This window comes from Macrobrachium nipponense, chromosome 5 (genome assembly GCF_015104395.2).
Source record: "Macrobrachium nipponense isolate FS-2020 chromosome 5, ASM1510439v2, whole genome shotgun sequence".
In the NCBI taxonomy this organism is placed as follows: Eukaryota; Metazoa; Arthropoda; class Malacostraca; order Decapoda; family Palaemonidae; genus Macrobrachium; species Macrobrachium nipponense.
In genome coordinates this window covers 124,684,030-124,696,273 of record NC_061107.1, presented here as the reverse complement: position 1 = coordinate 124,696,273, position 12,244 = coordinate 124,684,030, and the positions used below count along the sequence as shown (strand labels likewise).

At 33.4% G+C, this 12,244-nt stretch overlaps 1 non-coding gene across 1 annotated transcript; it reads left to right on the top strand.

Moving 5' to 3' along the window:
• Positions 1 to 570: 570 nt before the first annotated feature.
• Positions 571 to 643, top strand: Trnaa-agc (transfer RNA alanine (anticodon AGC)). Its single transcript has one exon. It is a non-coding gene; the product is annotated as a tRNA-Ala (tRNA).
• Positions 644 to 12,244: the final 11,601 nt, after the last annotated feature.

Here is a 12,244-nt window from a genome sequence, read left to right as displayed (position 1 = left end):
AACCATTTTACTAGAATTATGGTAGTTATTTGACCGGTGGAGAGGTCGATTAGAGAATAATGAAGGGCTACCCTCTGACCTCCACACCGGTCAAAAAACTACCCAAATGGTTTATCAATGATGTACTGAAACATTAATTGAGGTTAAGAAGGAAATAAAAAAGAGGGGAAACCACCTAAGCTAGGTTAGGTTAAGTTTGGTGATAAGGATGTGTGGGGAGGGGGGTTGGTGATGCTGGAATTTTCCCCATTGTCAGGTAGGTCAACTAATGGTAGGAGAGCTTTCGTTAAATTCACGATGAGCCAAATGTTACCAGAGGATATAACGTCAAATGAATCAAAGTCGCAGAAAAGCTATGATAAAAGCTGACTTTTACAATAATACTAAATTTCAGGCTTAAAAGACCTATTTACCAGTCTTCCTATAGTTTTGAGAAAGAGAGAGAGAGAGAGAGAGAGAGAGAGAGAGAGAGAGAGAGAGATGGTAGGAGTGACCAAATCGCTTGGCACTCATGCCATGTGGTATTCTGGTTTTAGGTTTAGTAAGAACTTTCACCACTGTCAGTGCTGTGGGGATGTAGCTCAAATGGTAGAGCGCTCGCTTAGCATGTGAGAGGCACGGGGATCGATACCCCGCATCTCCAGGTGCATTTAACAGCATCCCCTCTGTAAATCTGGCGTGTTTTCTTAGAACGACTTCCTGCTGAAGCCCCCTAAGCCAGGAACTATGTAGAAATATGCGAGGGGCTGAAAAACTTTCGAATTTGAAGTGAAGCTGACCGGAAATAGTGAATTGAATCTTCAGACTGGTGTAAGTTAGAAACTAGGTTGCAAAATAATATTATGAAGGCAGACAGGCGAAGAATAGTGTAAACATTTCTGTAACTGACCCATAGGAAGATTTTCCTTTTTAGACATAAGAATACGAGTCGAGCAAACAAAATGCAATCACAGATTGGAAAGGAAGGTACCAGGACCTCGACAAAAAGAGTGTAATTAAAGCATTTTTAGGCAGCAAAAAGTGAAAAGTATACAGGAGTATTAGCGAAAACATCTTCAGGAAGAGAGGAGGTCCGGAAATGAGAAAGGGTCAATACTAATAAAAAGATCGTTTGGATGAAGAGGGTGAGAGTGCTTTCACATTTGTGTTGGATATTACCCTCGTTTGGATGAAGAGGGTGAGAGTGCTTTCACATTTGTGTTGACATTCCCATCGTTGGAAAAGAAAGAGTGATTATAAATGGCCCCAAGAGAATACTGTTCCCTGCCTTTTAGCACTTGTTTAACAGGTGGCAATGATAACACTCTACCAACATTGCTCTAGAAGTAAGCTTACAGGTGTTAGCCATCGCACTGGTTGCAGAATTTTCGAACAGCAGAAATCATGCTAACATTTAAAACCGATATCACATACTCTGACTTCTCTGTTTTGTGACAGACAAGCTGTTTTCATGAACTGCTCATTTTAGAATGGTTACTCATTAAGTAGTTAGTGCCCAAGTTGAACTCACACTATTCCTCAGTACAGCTGTAATTTGGCTTGAGCCGCTTCTCTCTCCTGCTCTAGTCATTTAGACTGAATTCGGTCTTACAGGTGCTATTCCCTGGAATTATTTTGCTTTTTTATGTATGTATGTACTAGTATAAAATATGTTGAGACTAAAATTTCATATTCTATGTATTTTAAAATTGTTCCTTATCTCTCTCTCTCTCTCTCTCTCTCTCTCTTCCCACTCTCTCTCTCTTCCTCCTCACTTCCTCTTTTGCTTAGTTAGAGCCTTGAATAATAATTCAAACCAATGTCGTTTATAAAACAACCGGTTCGGCGTAACAAATGCATTGGCTTTTAATAACTGTCTGCACTTCGTCACCCTCCCATATATATATATATATATATATATATATATATATATATATATATATATATATATATATATATATATATATATATATATATACTTTTATTTATACATAGCATCACGTTTTATATACTTCGTGATCAAGTTATTCATATATCATATATATATATATATATATATATATATATATATATATATATATATATATATATATATATGTATTATTGTATATATACGTGTGTATATATATATATATATATGTATGTATATATTTGTTCAGTATACATAAGAGAAAGCTGTGATACAGGTATTTTCATCTGTATTCTACAGATGAAAACAGTTGGTAATGATCTGCAAAGAGTTTATCATAATAAGGTCAGTCTTAGCAGAGTACTCTTTTTGGGTCACAGTCATTAGCTTTATTCTTTCGTTTCTTCAGCATACCTGAACGGCAGGTTGCCAAAAGCCGCAGGGTATATTGTGGTATCTGTCTTCGATGACATTTCCCAATGTGATTTCAGCTCATTTTCCTAGTAGTATATCAAATCAATATATTGTGTGCATTAACATTATGTAAGTGGGATGAGGTATGACCAGTCCCCTGGATGAGTGGAAAGTGCAGGCTATCTTTGAAGAAGAAATGTAGCGAAAGAGAGAATTAAACACAGCAGGACGGGAGAGTTCATAATGAAGGTGTCTCCTTTATTATATTTCGTGGCATAAAGGACATTTTCATTGTTTGCAGCTCAGCAGCCTCTTAGAAGTTCAAACTTTTACCTTTAATTTTATGCTTCTCGAATTTACTTAAGATGACCCAGTCTGTGGTTTCAAAAATATTATTCTGGTCTGAAATGTAGTTTCCTCACTGGAAACATAAAATAATGAATAAAATTCATTAAATTAACTGTGTTTTATTACACCTACAGGGGCGTCAGTCGGTCTCTCGGTCGCGCTCTCTCTCTCTCGTATACACACACCCGAAAAATCATATCACTTATATATATATATAATATATATATATATATATATATATATATATATATATATATATATATATAGTATACACTTGCGTGTGTTTGTCTCTGAATTTCTGTGTTGTTTAAGAAAATACACAAAATTATGTATATACAAATGTAATTATATGGTTCTGTATCACTCAAGTTAACCCTGTTCGGTAAGGTTGGTGAGTTCGAGAAGGTCTAAGTATAAATCATTTTAAGTCTAGAACTAAAATAAAGAAGATCAACTGATGCTTCACATGCCATCGGCTTCGGAAGCAGGGAAAGGAAATCCCCGAAAACTGACTTATTTTTAATGCAAAAACAAATGTATTTTCTTTTCACTTATCTGTGAAGGCCCGTTGTTCTAAAATCTTTCTTTTCAACTGACTGGGTCACTCCATAACGGAACCAGTTAGGTTACTGTTGTGTTTATCTTTGCGCAAAATGAAGTTCACTGACTGACATTCTCTTGAGTTGAATTTTTGATCAAATCAAGTACGTCCATATTCTCGCATTTATTATTCGTTCTTCCTAAATTCATTTCGCAAGTTCTGTAGCAGCGGGTATGAATGACGAACTGCTTACGTTACTCTTCATTTCTGGACTATCTATTTATTCTACCTATCTATCATTATTTGTGCTTTGGAGATCGTGCCAACAGTTTTTCCTTAAGCTTTTGTTAATATAAACATTTCCTTTTGAGATTGACAAAAGTTTACTTTTAATATGTCTGAGAGAAATTATATTCTTCAAACAACAAAATATTTATTTTAAAAAAATTATTTGTTGTAAAAATTCTTATCTTCTGTTGTCGGTCTCGTTTTCAGAATTAACTCAGACATAACCGAGCCATCATTGTAACTAATAATCCATTCATTTATTATACCAAAAACCCAGGATTACAAAACCTAATCGTTATTGGCATTGTCGTAAATTCCTGGTAATTCGGATTCCAATAGGCCTTCATTGTCCCATATGAGATTAAATAATCGAAATAGCAGTTTTGAAAAATGAGACCAGATGATCATTTGTATTATCAGGAAGGAAAGATTCGCCCTTATGATCGGCGTATGATCTGTGCTGTACTATTCCTCTCATTTCTTGTTTAATTCTCTATTATTATTGTTGTTGTTTTTTTTTTTTTACCATATTTTTCCCTTTAATTTTGGATGAAGAAGTCGTGATCATTCATTTTTTTGTCGCCATTCGTGTCTATTTGGTTACTTTTAGGATCTTTTGTTGCGCCGCAATTGAAGTTCCCATGAATTCGCTACCAGGGGTCGTGGTTATCATACACCCACCATTCGTACAGAGGTTGAAACGAGATTCCTCCACAATCAGCTGATTGGGCTTAACAATGAACTCGAGAGAAAACTTCTAGAAGACTACTTTTATGTTTCTCTTAGAAATTACAAAACACTGTTACTTGCGCAACAGAAGATATTTTAAGTAGTACTGAACTGCCCCTTTTAAGCCTCTTTTAGTGGTCCAAGTATTTTTTATTGCTATTTGAATTTTCCTTGTAACACAAGCTTGACCTGTATCTTATAAATGTTTTATTTTATTGCAAGATGGACTTTGTCTTCTTTTTGTATTTTAATAGGCTTCTTAATGTTACAATCTTGTGTCAACCTGGCCTGACACAAGTATTTTTATGTCTGTATTTTAGCTCGTAAAGTCAGTATATCTTTTATGTAGAATTGTTAAACTTGTTTTATTTTATCGCCATAGAAGCATTAAATTACTTCGCCAAATTCTCTGCCAATTTCATGAATTGGTACCAAATAATAACACAAATATATTATACTTTTATGCAATATTTTTTTTTCTTCCTCACCTTTTGCAATTGTTTTCAGTGATTTGGACGTTATCCATATATATATATATATATATATATATATATATATATATATATATATATATATATATATATATATATATATCACACATATCCACAGGTGAAAAATAAGAGACGGGTGTAGGTCCTGACTGGTTTCGGCTTTATTTTCAAGCCATTGACAAAGGAATGATACATAGTATTAGAAGTCACAAGTATGTATACTACGGAGACAGTACTGACAAACATACACACAACCGTTTGAGACTCCAGATCCACCCACAGGCAGGTGTCAAGGTAGGAGTGGCTTTTAAAAATCATTTGGCTAAAATTTACAATAAAATCTCAAGGATACTACCGATTAGGATACCCACCGCAGGAGACAACAAGTCCACACCTGACAGGTGTCAGGGAGGCGGGGTTGGACATCTCATTACCATACTGCCCCCATTACTGTGTTTATAAATAATAATAATCCAGTTTCCATACATCTCTACCACCTTCCTTAAAATTTAAGCAGTTTACAAATTTCTTTTAATATTAAAGGATCAAGTTTATACATTCATCAAGTTTATACATTCCTTGACTGATGTTCATATTATTGTTGTAACTTTCTTTTATAAAACTAGATTCAATGATATTCCTTTCCATTGCATTATTAAAACACACCAGCTTTTTTGCCCCTTCCCAGTTAAAAGCATGATAGTTCTCACTAACATGTACAAAAATACCACTATTTCCCTGTGCAAATCTCACACATTGTTTATGTTGTTCTATTCTTTTCTTTTTTCCAGTGCTTTCCCCGTTTGACCAATGTAAAAGTTGTCAAAAGACTTACACGGAATTTTATAAACACATACTTTAGCATTGTCGGGCGAGTTCTTAATAAGTACCTGTTTCATTGCTTTTAAAAACTACATTAACACCAAAATTCTTCAGGAGATGTGGGATATCTTTCATATTATTTTTATAAGGTACTACAAGCAAATTTTTTGTGCTGTAAGGTTCTTTTTGGTTTTGATACATGGTCTTTTTTGCCGCTTCTAATGCATTGTTTAGTACGCTATCTGGATATTTCAGTGTCTTGCCTGTATTCCGAATCTTATCTATCCCCTCATGTATATATTCTGGGCTACATACCCCTAGTGCTCTTAGAAACATAGATGTAAACACTGATCTTTTAACCTTATTGTTTTGTCCAGAATAAAAGTGTACATAGGAAGAAATATTAGTAGGTTTTCTTTAAACCCACTACTATTTCTCTGTATGAGGACATCCAAAAAGGGTAGGCATCCATCTTTTTCTATTTCCATAGTAAATTTAACTGATGGTACTAATTGATTTAACCTGGCAAAAAAGTTATTTACATCTTCGTTCCCTGGCCATACACAAATTATGTTGTCAACATATCTAAACCAAGGTATACATTGCGTGGAATTATATTGCTTAAAATTTTCTTTCCAAAACATTCCATATATAAGTTACTTAGCACTGGTGGGGACAGAATGGTTTCCCCATTGCCATACCAAAATTTTGTGAGTAAAATTTCCCATTTAATTCAAATTTACAGTCTTTTACACATAATGTGATCAGTTCAATTAATGTGCTTTTAGAAAATGGAATATCCAGCTGTTTGTTTTCTAATAACTCCGATAGTTCAGGATTCACAAATATGCAAGTCTTACATGCATTTTTTTTATTTTCTTACCTTCCTCAATTATTTTCAGTAGTTTGAGACGTTCTTTATATATATATATATATATATATATATATATATATATATATATATATATATATATATATATATATATATATATATATATATATATATATATATATATATATATATCATATATATATATATACATTTATATATATATTTGATATGATTTTTTGGTGTGTGTGTGTGTGTGTATGTGTGTGTGTACGAGAGAGCGCGCGACGGAGAGAGAGAAACTGACGCCCCGGTAGGTGTAATAAAACACAGTTAATTTAAAAAATTTTATTCATTATTTTTTTGCCACTGGTGGGGTAACTAGAGATCTAATAGAAATAATATTTTTAAAACAACAGACTGGGTCACCTTATGTAAATTCGAGAGATATAAAGTTAAACACATAGTTATCATGAATATTTTAGAAATCTATATTAAGAATGCTTCAAATACAATTACAAATTTTTTAAATTCTGCCAATAGGTGATTTTTAGTGAATGTTTAAAGTTGAGTGACAGACTCTGAGAGAGAGAAACCTCCTTCGCCATCAAAGGCTGGAGTCAGAGTCTCCAGGAAGGATTCCAGCCTTTGAGGCTCCGAACTCTCTCATGGGACGTTGGTTACCTACATTTTTTTTTCTTTTTACAATTCCTTTGGGGTGTGTATGCATGAGTTTAGTGTAGATGAAAATAGAGTTGTAGAATGGAAACAAATAATGGATAAATGGGCACCTTAGCGAGTTCAGAGACTCAAAGGCTGGAATCCTTCCTGGAGACTCTGAATCCAGCGAAGGATCCTCAGAGTCTCCACCGACAAGACTTGTTGACGTCACAGGTCTTCACATCATCTCTGATTTTACTTATTAAGTCACCATAATTATGTTTTATATAGTTAATAGTGTACGATTCCTCCATGAATCTTGACTTTTATAAAAAGTGAGCCATTTTTCTGTTGAAAGGTGATTCATATTAGTTGCCAAATGGAAGGAATTTTCCTTCAATTTTTGACCTTTGATGGCGAAGGAGGTTTCTCTCTCTCTCAGAGTCTGTCACTCAACTTTAAAAATTCACTAAAAATCACCTATTGGCAGAATAAAAGAAAATGGTAATTGTATTTAATGCATTATTAATACATATTTCTAAAACATTCTTAATAACTAGATCATTAACAGTGCTTTTTTCAGCATTTAAACTCTGAATCTGATAGCAAGGCTTCAACAGTATTTCTTCTGTTGTCTTGAAACTATAACTATAATTATATGCCCTTCCGAGACGATAATACTTGTTTTTTGTCAGTCTCTTCATTTCAGCTCATTTTCCTTGCAGTATATAAAATCATTAAAATATGACTGAATTCAGTAATTGGCGTGAAACGACAAGTGCATAGTCATTGATGCCATATGATTTAGTGGTAAAAAAAGCCAACTTAAGTGTCTAGATCTGTGTACAGTTATATATATATATATATATATATATATATATATATATATAAATATATAAATGGAAGGTTTTGTGCGATGAATATAATGCTGAAATTCGGAGAATAAATTGCTACCCACCGATATTATTTCAAGCAGAATTTCTATAGTGCATCTGTGATCCTTATCCTAATTTCATTCAGGTTTTGCAGTGTATTTTGGCTCTGAAGTGGCATAATATAAGGATATAGAAATGACATTCATGAAGAATTCAAGACTCTCGGTACATACAACTAAGGTAAATGAACAACAAATAACAACTCAGAGACTTAAGAGAGACAAGTTTCTTGAATCAAGAATGACTGAGTTGGCAATCATTATTTATACTTACTTTTTAATTACGATGGTTCCTCTCGGAATCTCTATGAGTAGGTGGGTTATAGGAGTTAGGAGAATGATTTAGCTCCGCAAGAGGAAGAATTTGAAGGCGGATTCACTATCGGTAAGAGATCCTTTGAAAGAGAAAAACCTCTTAGCAAATGCAAATAAAAATATAAAAGTGAAAATACAAAATAAAGTTGGAGGAGAGTAAAATGCAAGCTTGATCAATAATTAGATAACTAGTTTTAAAGAAAAATAGATGAAACTGGAGGAACAAAATCACTTAACAGGCAGAAGGGGAAGCTTCTTAAATGAAATGTAAAGATATGTCTAGAATTGTGTGATGAATGACGGGATACAAAGTTAAGAGTGAAGTATGCCTAATAACAGTATTCTTTTAACCGGTCTTGACTTCCAGTGTCCCGGGGATTCTAAAACTGACCCAAGTCATCTTCTCAGTGGAAATACTAGAATTAAAGACATAATAAGAGGTTTTGTAATAAGAACGTTCGATTACATAAGTCAGTCAAGTCTTCGTTTTTATGTCACATTTCGAGAGAAATCACTTAGGGAAGAAGATTTTTGAAGACAGTTCGCTTGCTGAGTTAATCCAAAATTATTATTGGAAGAGGGGGGAGGTTGATATGCATATGGTAGTTTTCCATCTATCGTAGATTTTTCCACAAGATACTAATAGAGATGAACGGAGACCATAAAGAAAAAAGCAGCGCTGCCGGTGAAGGTCATATCTCAGCTAAGGATAGTCAGACGCTGAGGAAACCTGTCAGTGAATCTCAAGGGATGTCCATTCTTTGGTGAAAATACTTAGTAATTCTAATCAGTAGATTTTGAAGAGATACACTTCATTACTTGAAACGTTTTATCAGACGTTACTGAACTTGTTTCGGAACGAGCTGTTGCGCATTACGTTGCCGTCTTCTTTTGAACATAGAGAAGTTAAAGACGCAATTTCCTGCCTGATAAGGAAGTTTAAGAAAGCCAGAACCAACCAACACTCAAAAAATTAGCGTAAATAGTTAATTGGACTGGTGTCTTAAGCACTATCCCTCAATGATGGTGCAGTTACCACATTTTAATGATGGATGCATTTATACCAAATTTATGTCATTCTTAATAATAATGAAGATTCTGACTGTTGATAAAAATAGTGATTAATACCACTATTATTATTATCAATATTATTACATTATTATTATTATTATTATTATTATTATTATTATTATTATTATTATTATTATTATTATTAGATTACAAAATAAGTAACGATGCGTTAAACCATTTTTAATAAAACGAATAGGAAAGGTATGAAGAATTAGCAATGAAAGGAGAGAAAGTTAAAAGTAAATAATGCAATATGTTTGACTATTAACAAAAGTAAAATCAAATTAAAAGGACCCCTCGCTTCTCTGATATCAGCCTTGTTTTCTTATGGCCGAACTGGGAGTGACTTTCTTTTTTTATTTATTTATTTTATTCTTTTTTTTGCCATGACTTGCTTTTCTTTACTTCCTCATTTTTTGCATGGCTTTTTCAAGGGTGCCATGGCATTCCATAATTACTGTCTGTTTATTTCTTTTGCTCTTATCTCTTTAGCTTTCTTTTGTAAAAGGTTCTGTATTTAAGTTCCATTTGGCAATGTTATATCCTATGAAAGATATGCGAACACTTTTCGTTGTTTGTAATGTTGACAGATGATACCCATTCTGCATAACATTACCCTTAATCGAAAACATTCTTATGTACAAATGTATTCAAATGAATCAATGTGGATGCACAGAATGCTGAAATTGTCCAGTAGAACCCAGAAGGGTTTGAATTAACCTAGTAAAATTAAAATCTATTTTTATATTCAAATAATCTTTTGCCTAGATGCAGGGCACAGCTTTAAAAAAATCTTTTTCTTACCAATTCACTAACACTTACTTTGTTGCCCAGAATCATTTCATAAATGTTGCTTCCTCTAATCTGAAACTAATTCATACTTTGATCAGGGAAAAGACTTCGTAAAAGATTATTACATATACATCATGATCTTAAACCAGCACAAACTCTCGAGCAGAAAGGCCTACGTAGGCTTATGCCAACTTGCATTTGAGAGTGATTTCTTGTAAAGTATGCAACTGTCTAAGATTTTCACTCTGGTAGATAGTCCTTTTGGTTCAAATTAATTAGTTACACCACTCTCAAACAAGGTGTTATCAGATAACCTTCTGGGGAAACTGAATAAGTTTTCTCCTCACATTCAGAAGGTATATAATGATTAGAAATTAATAAGGAATTAAATGAAATTATTGACCATGCGTTTAGGCTTAGTAGCTCCAAGACGCATTCTTCCTAAGCCATAAAAACTTTTTGTTCTATGCTCTTGGATACAAGCACAGGCAGGAAACGTTCACTTCAGTAACTAAATTTATGACTTCCCTCATCCATCCGAAGCCCCGCGAGCTCAAGGATGTAAATATCATATCATATTTTAATGACCTGAATTATAAGTAACAGATACATTGACTGGTAAACAGGGGTTGATCAGTTCTAAAACCTTGTACGACAGAAGTTTCGTAACACAGTTGACGGTGTAATTGTACATCTTTTCGTCTTCTTCAGCGCTCAAATATGACTGCAGACATGATGATATTATATTAGAATATTTAGGAATATTCAGTCGAGCAAAACAAATCTATGCCTGAATAGGTATATAAACAAAGGAAAGGAAAGATGAGTGAACCGAAAAATTATAATTATGATTGATAACTAATCATTCGAATAATAGTTGCTAATTCTCTAATAGTTTATATGTGATGTCTCCCCTATTACTATTTTTGCGCAGGCATGATAAAAAGGTTGCAAATAAAAAAGTTTGTATAAAAAACCGTCCCTTTAAAAGGGAAAGGAAAAATTAATCAAATGACGGTCGTACATTTAATTATCATTATCATTTTCATTTGTCAAACGTATAAATCATAATGTAAAGCGTTAGGCTAACCATTACCTTTGTTCTTTACATACGATTGTTGACCAAAAAAAAAGGCTGATATAAAAATTGTTGTTCATTGTCCTCTATCAATATTCTAATCGATATAAATGAATGCAATCATATATTTGACGCGCAATCTAACAAAATCCTACTTTTCTTCTTAGAAAAAGATAAAGATATCTGAAACAGAAGCATTCGTCTACATATTCTTTATCCTAAGGGTCACCATATCATAACGTTGAATCTCTTTGTCATTTTCAATAGCTTTCTTCCAGGTAAAAAGAAAATAAATGTAAACTGTTGACAATAGCTGTAATGAAACAAACTTATTCTGGATTTTAAAAAATGGTAAAGAATAAAGCAACCAAATTTACTTTATCATACAGATGTCAAAAGATAAAACCTCAAGTACTTATGTAAGTTTGCTTCAAATAAAAGTGAGTTACAGATGAATAATATGTCACTTTTATTATTTGCCCTACTCATGGACAAAGTGGTCGGAGACGGAAGAGGTCTGAGTTGAGTAACTACATTTACAACTCTTATAAACTTGGCAGTCTTAGAATATGCACATAATACACCGCCATAGAATGCATTATATATTCAGAAGTAACGGGAAAAAATTATTCATAGTAAAGATGAAATAAAGCTGGAAGGAGAAATGATTAATATAGTCGAAGCTTTCAAATATTCAGATACGATGACTTTTAATACGGTATCTCATGAGAGGAATTTACTGAAAGACTGAAACATGGCAACACAATCAGTAGGCGGGCTGAGTAAGATTTGGATACCAAATGGAAGGATATTGCAATCGAAAGTAAGATAGTGCATGTAGTAATTACATTCTGTAATACTATACGAATACAAATCACAGTATGACAATGAATTTGATTAGGTACTTAATGGTCTCAGATGGGATTCTCTAGGTACCACAAGAATTGTAGGAGGAAGACCCTTTTGGATGAGAGTAAGAGAACGGAGGCTGGAGGTGTGGAAGTGAAAGCATAAAAAAAAAAAAACTTGAATGGTGACATTTTG